At 36.8% G+C, this 10,910-nt stretch overlaps 1 protein-coding gene and 1 pseudogene across 3 annotated transcripts in view; one reads left to right on the plus strand and one right to left on the minus strand.

The window, feature by feature from the left end:
- The window catches only part of STXBP6 (syntaxin binding protein 6), a 234,223-nt gene that overhangs the window by 161,268 nt on the left and 62,045 nt on the right, over nucleotides 1-10,910 (minus strand). The window lies entirely within an intron of this gene.
- On the plus strand, nucleotides 3,360-3,477 carry LOC112475601 (annotated as a pseudogene).

A 10,910-nucleotide genomic window follows, 5' to 3' on the forward strand; every position in this document is an offset into this window, starting at 1 on the left:
TTTATGCTCCCTTAAAATCTCCTTTAACTCTAATAATATAAATCTGTTTCCCTAATTCTATTCATAGTGAAAATTATATCATCTTCTATATAATAACTAGACATGCAACAGAAAACCATTAATTTAATCACCCTTCAGCTGCTTTGGATCAGGCTAAGTAATTAATCCTTATTTCTCAGCCTCTTTCAATGGGTCCTATTTTCCAGTGCTCCTCTGCATCTAGTTGCCATGATCTGGACCCTTGACAAATTCTCCACAGTCTCCTTTAGCCAAAGTGGACACAGAATTCTAAAAAAGTGTCTGACTAATGCTAGGTATTTTGGAAATGTTACCCAGCAGTTCCCACATGTTATGCTCCTGTGGCTAACTGGCAGTATGTGCCCAATAATTAAGAAAATAAAGCAGTATGTTGCTGACTCACAGTGAGTCCCCCTTCTTCTCCCCTCCGAGACATTTAAACATACAGTCCTCAGGTTATATTTAGTTTTCCAAAAGTTGTACTTCCGTACTGGTCTTAACTCTGCTCATTTGTATCTATTATATTCAAGGTCAATCTGAATTTTAACTGGAAAAATTCATCCAGAAAGCTCAACAGTAACTTGAGTAAATGTTTTTTTTTTTTTCTCATTTGTCATCCTAGTCATAGTCTGTCTACACCTGAATCAGTAACCAACATTTGTTCAAGCAATTAATAAATCAGAATTAAAGGTGCAGAAGGGCTTATAGGTTGGTCATGTAGGTTAAACAGAGTATTCAGAGATGCTACATGCATATGGATCAATAGTGCAGCTATATGTACATGGTAACAGCAGCTCACAGAGTTGATCAGCCTGCTGTAAAATTGGGCCAACTAGTAAATACCTACCAGGTGCCACCTCTATCCTCAGTATTAGAGATATAAAAAATCATTTAGACACAGTCCCTGCTCTCCAGAAGTTGGCTGCTGACTACATTGAAGGTTTAAGTTAAATCCAGATGATTTATGATGGAAGACCATGGGAACATCCTTCTCAATGCAAGTTTCACAAATGTTACCAACACAAATGTCCACCTGTATCCAGTGCACATCTATAATCTCATGGTAGGAAAGAGATATATTAAAAAAAAAAAAAAATCTCTGGTTAAAGAAATTTCTCCTAGTTTCAGTTCTGTAATAGAACAGATTTTCTTAGTGGCACCAAGAATAATGAATAAAAAATGTTGCTTTTTATTATCTATCTATATCTCTACTACACATCATAGATCTATACCCAGGTCTATCTGAGCTCCGATAATGACATTAAATCATTTATATCAGGTTCTTCATACTGGCTGAGAACGAAATGACATCAGTGTAGAGGGACCTGTTTCTCAATGTGCTGACCATTAACTGATATCCTGTAATTTCCTAGAAGTTAGCACACAGAACTTCCCCCACCATGATTCACCCAATGAGTTTCCTTGGCAGGTATTATAATTGACAGGGACTTTTTTATTAAAAGGGAAACAAATACTAATTCTTTTCCAGTTCCAAGGCCTCTCACCTGTCACCATTTAGGGACATGTGAAAAAGAAAGCCAGTGGCAGCAGAGAGGCCTCAAATATTCTATAAGCAATGTAGAAAAAGTTATATTCCCAAACTTATCAGGCATTCTCTGACCAGCACCTTCCCATCTGTGGCATGGCTTTTTATTTTCCATCTAAGATTCACAGTTTTTGAAAATTGTAGTTAAAGAAATCGAAAGCTATCATTTAATAATGTAAAATCTGTAGAAAAAGAAGGGAGGGGGATATATATGTTTTATTAAACTGTTAGGAAATCTTGTGTTTCTTTTGAAAAACTGATAAGAAATGGAATTGAACTTTTGTTGTTTTTTATGTTGATATTCAGTGACCAAGAACAACAACAATGACAAAAAAGGAAAATAGAATCAGTAACTTAAATGAACGTGGGTTGAAATTTCAGCTCCAAAATTTAAAATCTATACGTGATTGGGTAAATCTCTTAAAATTCTAGAACTTCAGTTTACAAACTGCCACATAGCGCTATCTTCACCTAATTAACAGAATCGTTGAAAAAATTAAATAAAATAGTACATGCAAGTCACTTATTTCTAGTGCCTAAATTATAATTAATGGTTAAAAACTGAACTTATATAAAATGAGTAAATGTAGCCATCCATACCAGAAAGAATTTGTAAAAGAGAAACTCAACTTTATTTACCAAAGCCTTACTTTTCTCATTCTTGAGTATGAAACCCTCTAAACATGGATAAATAGTCTAATGTATGGAAGGCTCTGTACTAAGTGTTATAAGGATGAGGAATTTATAGGCTTCACTTTCAGGAACTCTGTAGTAGGATATTATCTGATTCATTCTTACAAAAAAATTCTCAAAAATTCTTGTTCAAGACAATAATACTGTGAATGAAAAAGAGGCTTCACAGTAGACCTGACAAGCTCAGTGACCAAAAGTAATCACACAGGACAATCTGATCACAAACTCCTAAGTGGGCGGATCATGGTGAGTAGTCATACCCCAGGCCTATACCTACCTTAATAAAAGATTCATCTTTATGTTAAGCAAGCCCTGCCCATTATTCTTATGCATCTAGGATAATATACTTTGAACTGCCAGAATAATCTTTTCTGGACCCCCTAAGAGGTGCAACCACCCTCACAAGAGCAAATGCACCAAACTCCTCATTGTTATTTTGTTGCCTGCATACCATCTCCATTTACTTGTAATTGTTAAATGTCAACTGTCCTATATCCACCAATGTAAAAGAAGTATGTATCTGTCCATTTTGCTTTTTATCTGATCCCAGAAATTCTCTTCCCCACTTTGCTTTCTCCCACCTTCTTAATGCACTACCGATGAGTTTCATGTAACCTTCCTTAACGTTTTCTCCTTGGATTCTAAATGTGTAAAAAGAATCACTAAACTACCATTCTCAAGAACATTTTTTCAATCCATTGAGATCTTGCTCTGGGCACGTCCTCAGTTTGGCTCAAATAAACTGTAATAAACTCATAAAATTTTTCTATAGGTTTGGCTCTTCTTTTGTCGACAATGCTAACAGGCCTGTGAGAAATCATGCAGGTGTGTAGTTTTAATGCCACCCTGGAAATGGGAATGCACAGTGTATTAGAAGGAAAAGACTCAGAGAGTAAAAGGGGCACTATTGGAGCTTTGTGGCAGTAATCTCTAAGAGTGCCCCCCAAACCCGAATGTACCTCTGAATTCAGCATGGAGAGCTTTTAAAAAATGCGGGCTCCTGGACCCTTCCTTCATACCCACAAAACCAGAATCTTGGGATCTATATTTTAAACAACTCTGTAACTCGTTCTCCTGTAGCTACTCTGAAACTGAGTAGCCTGTCTACAGCCATGCCACCCTGAACAAGCTCAAACCCGTCTGATCTTAAAGCTAACCAGGGTCAGGCCTGGTTAGCACTTGGATGGGAGACCACCTAGGAAGACCAGGTGCTGTAGGCGTGAAAAATTTTAAAAAAAAGGATTGTAAACTGACAAGGTCCTTGCAATCTGTGAGGTCAACCAAGGGTTGCCTCACCTAAAATAAATAGATAGATAGATAGATAGATAGATAGATAGATAGATAGATAGATAGAAAGATAAATAAGCAAGCAAGCCAATAGCCTAAAGAACTGTGGGATGGAAAGAAATGTATTCTCAGGAGAGAATACAGAAACAGAATATACAGGATTTTTTCCTCTTGATTCAACCAAGTAGCTTTATCAAGTCTTAAATCTTACTGTTGGTAAATCAATGTCCAGTCCAAGGCTGGGACCCCATTGTAAGGAAACAAGATGAATACAAGAGCAATGATGAACCACTGACCATAGTTTCTCCAACTTATATCACCCTGAAGGGTAGCAGGATATGCCACCCCAAAATACGCCTATATATAGTATATTGATTACTTTGAGCCAAAGGCATGTGAAAAACAGCAAATAAACACAGGAGAAGTCCTTCTCTAAACTCTCCTTTTCTGCCTAAAGACAGATTCTCTGAAAGGAATTCAGTTGTTATAAATCCCCTCTTCAGGAGTTTCATCAATCAGAGAAGACTGACTCTTGTCAATGGAGAGGAGACTAGAAGTTGACACTACACCCAGACTTTGTCACAAACTATCATACCTTCCATCTATTCTTCTAAGGGCCGATTCATCTTCCCTAAAAATCATTGTGTCCCCAAAGAGGCCTAGATCCTCCATCCTCTTTTCCTATTAAGATGGTATTCAATCCTGAAATCTAAGCCACTTCATGAATTGCTTATTTTTCCCTTGGTCTCCCCCATGTATATATTAGGTACACCTGTTAATAAATGTCTGTTTGTTTTTCTCTTGTTAATTTGTTTTTTACCACAGGGGTCTTGGCTATGAACTCAGAAGGGTAGCGGGAAGATTATTCTTCCTCCCCTACAACCCCAGGAAAGATTTCTTTCTTCCTGATCCACAGCTTCTACAGGCTATAATTACAAAGGTTTCCCATCCAAGAAACCAACCTACAGTATGATTTGCAAGTCAAAGCAGCCTTAAGTGGTATTTGTAAAAACTAATTGCAGTGAGTTTTAATCTTTCTCAAGCCTCTTCATCTATCTTCTTCTCACTTTGAGCCATCTAATCCATATCCGTTTTTGTCAGTACTTGGCCACTGTAGTCAGATGGCCCTCCACTCCCCACAAGTAACCAGGAAATAAAATTCTCCTTCAGAGGATGACTTGTAAACTGTTACAACCTCATAGATTACGTAGATGAAGCACATAAGTAAGCAGGTACAAATAAAGATGTTGTATTCCAACACTAACATTTTTTGATTTCCAGTAGCTGAACTGACACTTGTCCTCTGCGGTCAGGAGTCAAGGAGAAGTGGTGGAGACTCCAGCAAATTAAAACTGCAGATGCCCTTTGGCTGGGCATTCATTATCACACAGGTAGTTCTAAGGAGTGTAGTCTGAAGGCCCTAAATATTTCTCACCTGAAGAGAGAAGAGCCTCCTCTGGTGAGATAGAGGCACTATCTATTCAGATTAATATTATTAAATAACTGATTCATCTAGCCTCATTAACTTCTCTGTTAGGATCCCATGTTTAACATGCAACCTTCTGATCATATTTTGGCACTGGCTGAGCCAACACAAGTAATCTAGACTGTATAACAACTATATTCTCGTTGCCAATAAGTAACCAGAATTCCCTGGTATGACTCTCTTAAATGTGACTCAACCCCGAGCCAAATTCACTCAAAACAAGCTGACATCAAGTTTCAGGATTTTCTAAGGCTAACAGCAAACATAATGCCACCCTTGAAGACATTTGGGAAGAATCAGCTGGCCTTTCCTAGTGCATGGGAACTCTAGTGAGGTGATCTCAAGTAACCTAGAAATGATAAAAATAAGGTTATGTCTCAAGATAAAACTTCTCTGCATTACCACTTTGCTTTTGAATTTCTACAAACGCAGCTTCGAGTCTCACCTTTAATTTGATGACAGTAGTCATGCATCCAGCTCCCATTGCCTTACTGGCTTTAAATCCATATATTTAGCTGCTGACTGAGCATTTTCACTAAGAGTGAACCTAAACCGTCTTTTCCCTCAAACTCTCCATTCCCCCCCAAAACTAACCAATCACCAACTCCTGTGGATTTAATGTTTCTGGACCCCACCAGTTCCTCTTCATTCTCACATTTTCTGCATTGGTTCAGATCTGCATCATCTCTGGCGTGAATGATTTGGATGCCTCCTAAAAGGCCTCCAGTATCACTCCTATCTTGCTCACAGTCATCCCTCTACACTGTCTAATGTAATATTTTAAAGGACGAATATGATTCAAGCTTTACTGAATTTAATTGTTTCTTTTCCATGCCTCAGGTTTTGACAGAGAAATACAATGACCTTGACAAGGAACAGGTCAATATTGTAAATACTAAAAAGTAGAGAAATGTTAAATTGCTTCCCTTAAACTCTGTAGTGTATAAACACTAAATGTTATAAGGCAGATGTTACTGCATGATCATTAAACCTAAAAATAATCTAAAAACATTAATTTTGCTCTAAAATCCAAAAACTTCACATAGTAATTGGAAAACATGCAATTTGTTATGCTATGAAAATCTATTTTTTTATGTTTTGTATATTAAGATCAATGAGATCATTTGAGGTTAATTTAGCTCCTTTATAAAAATTTACTTAAGTATGGGTTACAGAGTCCAAATTTGCAAAATTCCTACTTAGACAACTTTACTCTTTGATAAGAATTCTCAAGATAAAAATTTTAGTTGCTCCATAGCATGTAAGCATGTGGAAAAATTAAATAAATTAGATAAAAATTTCAGTCCACCAGCCAAACTTTCCATATAGTTCAACTGCTACTCTTAACTAAAAATTCTTATTAGTAAAATCTAAAAAGGGAGTCTGATAGGCCACTAGTATAGACAGAGAATTTTAATCTGGTAATATAACATACAAAGTTGAAAAGTACAATCACTACAAATTCACCATTCTTTGTGGTAGAAACAAGGGCTATGGAGTCATCTTGTCATGGTGTGAACTGAATAGCAGACCAAGAACCCATATTTAAGACTTCTCAAGATTTACAAGGATCAGGGCTAAATCAATACAGAAACAAAACAAAATAAAACAAAACAAAAAAACCACCTAAAAGTATTCTGGAAGGAGTTAGAAACTTCCAAACAGGAAAATAAAAATTATAAGTATATGAATGAGGCTAAAAAATATTCTCTAATTTGCTAGAAAAAATACTTGGAGATAAGACAAAGAAATACCTTAAAGGAGGAATTTCAAACAAAGACATACATCATCATCAATTGGAGTGCCCAGGTCCTGCTCACAGAAATTCAGGGGCTCTGGGGGACAGGGCTTAGACTTGCTTTCTTGATGATCTCTTTAGTTTATTCTGTTGTACAACTAGGTTCAGAAACCATTGTCTTTGGGATTCCCCCACCCCGATATTTAATGAATTATATAAATAAACATTTTTTGAGAGTACATGGCAGATACTCTGTAAAGCCCTAGGAATGAGTCACTGAGGTTTATATAGCACTGCATGACTTACAAAGTACTTCCACTCTCAATCCCAAGTATGCAAGCAAGATAGCCACTAAATAGATCTTGCAAAGTTTGCTTTAAGAATGTAAATCAGAATCATTAAGTATGTGTTTTTACGAATGGTACACTATACCATTTTAAACCCACTCCTACTGGTATAGGGATTATGAGGAAGTTATAATTTTTCTCACAGAGATACAGAGATTAATATTTGAGTTGGAACCCCTTGAACCAGCAACTCTACTACTGGAGAAAATAGTATGAGCATGTGTGCTTGTGTATATTAAAAATGTATGCTTACCCTAGATCCATTTTAAGAGCCAAACATTATAAAGAACCTAAATACCCATCAATATCCAATCTTCATTGGTTAAATACAGTATAGCCTATCCATGCAATGGACTATTACAGTCTTTAAAAATCATGGCATAAATCTATAGATATTGACTTGGAAAAATGACCATGACACAATAAAGAGTGAAAACAAAAAATGAGCTCACGAATGTATAATGATATGTGTAAATTTATATGCATAACAAGATGTCTAGAAAACGTTTGCCAAAATGTTAATGTAATTATCTCTGGATTTTTGAAACAAGAAAATAGGTCAGAGATTCTGCAGGACAGTATTCTTATTCCCCCATAAACTGACTTGAGTGTTCCATAAAACATTATGTTTTTGTGGTACTCTCTTTCCCCAAACTGGAGGACATATCAAAAGATATTTTTTTGAGACCCAGTTATCAGTTTTCCCTCCTTTCCTTTCAACTCTTAGTCCAGGCACAGTGTTGGGAATCCCCAAAGGCGAAATTGGATAAAATTCCACCTTCAAAGAGTTGTGAGAAAAAAGTGCAAATGCTGTGAAGCATTAGAACAAGGCCTGGACGGCTTTTTTTGTGAGAAGAAAACGGCACCTTTCCTCTGAGCAAATGTAGCTCCACACCAGGGTCCATGGCCTGGCGAACAGAACACCAGCAAGATGTCAGCTTGCACTTGCTCCGTGGACACACGCCTTTGGAGCAGAACAGAAACAGCACAACCATACACAGCAGCCCTGGTCATGGCTTACATTTTGTAAGTATATGAAACGTATAAAAACCTAAAATATAGTTTAACTCTTTAAGGATGGAAAAGAGGGAACTCTTTTCCACCATCAGGCTACCAAATACTGTGAGATTTGATTGGCTTACTTTACCGGCACATACGAATCATCCGTGTGTGGGAGACATTATGTTCACAGGATCTTCCAAGCCAGTGACTCATGTCTGTTTCAACTATAAATCTAGACTATTTTCATCTCCTCTTTCCTTGTTTATACGTTCAGTAAGCACATTCTTCTCATAGGTTTAAAATACAAAGAACAAACTGCTCTATGCCCAGACCACAAGACCTGTGTTTATACAAGTTTATTTACATTGTGGGTGGACTTTTTAACTTTCTTGTCAATCACTACTTCTTAACTTTAACAAATGATGTGACAGAGCCAAGAAATAACATCACCAGCACCAAAAAAAAAAAAAGCTGCTGAGAATATGCCATTTGGAGAACTTGTTAAGGTGAGATGGAGATTTTATGAACATCACTCGTTCTGAAGATTCATCCTGTAATAGAACCTTCACATTCACATGCTTAAATTCCAAGGACCAGAAAGTTGGTTCCACAGTACCCATATACTGATCCTATAATAATGCGTAGACAGAAAGTATCAATGAGAAGGGCAGGCCAGGATGCATTCACTGGATCGTGGCAGGATTATGAATCCAAGATGTGAGGCAGGCCTTATAAAATGAATTTAACCATATCGAAGAAAGAACAAAGGGTTGTAAGAGAAAACAGACCAAAAGGAGCTCAAATTGTTGGCATCTCCCAATTCTTGAGTACCATGTCATTGGGGTGTCCAACAGCTAATTAGCAAACAAGGAAAACAAGATATTGGACTGAAAACATTGTTTATAGCAGACAACACTGAAAATAGACAAATCTATTTCAACCAAATACAAACAAAGCCACACAAGGACTGACAACATGAAAATAAATGTTTTAATTATGTGCTATATTCTGTGCTGCTTAAGAAATTAGTATGTTTCCTTTACTTACACTGAAGATAGAAGAGGAGAGGAAACACTACACCCCTACATGAAAGGAATGAACAGACTTAGGTGGTGGTTTAGGTGTGTTCCTTAAGGGAGGGTTTGATTTATACAGAAGTTTGTAAGAGAGGTTATGGATTAAAAAAAAAAAAAAAAGAGCAACTATATCAACCATTAAAAAGAAAGAAACAAATAAATGAATAAACCCTCCAGCAAGCATAAGATGAGACCTTCATATCAGATATTTGTTGACTCAAATCTTAGGTAAATTATAAGTTCTCTTGATTCAGCTATTTCTATTTTAGTACAGTCTTGGAATATAACACTAAAAAGATAATAAGCCTTTAAAAAGATTCTCCAGTGTTTAAGTGTATGAAACCTATAAAAACCTAAACTATATAAAAAGACAAAATCTAAAATATAGTTGAAACAAGTTTACATATTTTCTAAAAACCTAAAAATCAGAGCAAAATCTCAAAATATTCTCTAAATCGAACATTTTAAAAACAATATTTCCTACTTGAATTCCTGATTTAGAGAATAGCATCACTTAATAATTTCTTGAGAGAGCTTCAATGAATTTTCCGCAATTGACATTTTATCAGTATTATATTGTGACATGAGGTCTTTAAAGCAATGAAGGGGGCACAAAAGAAATGTGACCCATTTTATACATATTTACCATGTCAATTTAAAAGGTAAGGCACTCTGTCCTTCAATGTCTCAATCTCATAAATGAAATTTTCAATGAGGTCATTAAACTCTTCTATCTCATAAGGATCTGGCCGAGGACTGTAATTTCAACTTTAATTGGTCTCCCCAGTGGTCAACGTCATGATTTTGTGCCTGTGCAATATAATTTGAACAGTGCTGGAAAGAATTCTGCTCAGCCTCAAAAAGCTTTCCCCATTAGCTACCTCAAATTTCAACACAAGATGCATACATTTAGACATGGGGCTTTGGTATTTGAAAATCCCCATGAATATGTTTACACCTGTGGGGAAGGGACAAGATTACATTTTACAGATAAGCAAACTACAGCTCAGAGTAGTTGAGTAAGTTGTTCTAGACCACACAGATTTTAAAGGACAGAGTAGGTATTAAACCTAGAAAATATGATTCCAGGAATTTGTTCTTCTTCACTATCTCATTGGAAGAAATAAGAAAGGTAGGAAAAGGTGAGGTAGAAATAAATTCTAGGTAAACCGAGACAAATTCATGTGCTTCACAGTTTTGTCTCTGGTCAGCCTTACTTTCTGGAGGACCAGATACTGTTATCATCCCTGACCAGCAGTTACAAAGATAACGAATCAGGCTGAAGTCTGAAGTCTTTCTTCTGGGTATCTGTTCATCTTGGGTATACATGTCATGCTGTGTAGCTGGCACGGAGAATTGCATAGTCTCGTTACAATACAGCCTGTTTAGGTTCCACAAAGAAAAAACTGGGGAGGTAAGAATATGTTAGTAGAGAGAGTCTACGATAGATCTCTGTCCCCGAAGTCTCGTCACAGCTGTCTGCCAACCTCCTTTGGATACCGGCAGTTTACGACAGGAGTCAACTCCCGGAAAGATCTTGGATGGCAGCCACAAGAGGTTTTATGAACCTGGTAGGCTATTTTCCAAACCGGAAAAGGCTTAAATATAAAAGGCACATATTTCAAAAGTTTCTGCTGGTTCTCAAGGGAAACTCCTCTTTCTTCTTTCTTTGCTGTATTACCCACCTCTGGCATCTCAAAAACACACTCGGGCCCTC

This window comes from Pteropus alecto, unplaced genomic scaffold (genome assembly GCF_000325575.1).
Source record: "Pteropus alecto unplaced genomic scaffold, ASM32557v1 scaffold171, whole genome shotgun sequence".
NCBI classification, from domain to species: Eukaryota; Metazoa; Chordata; class Mammalia; order Chiroptera; family Pteropodidae; genus Pteropus; species Pteropus alecto.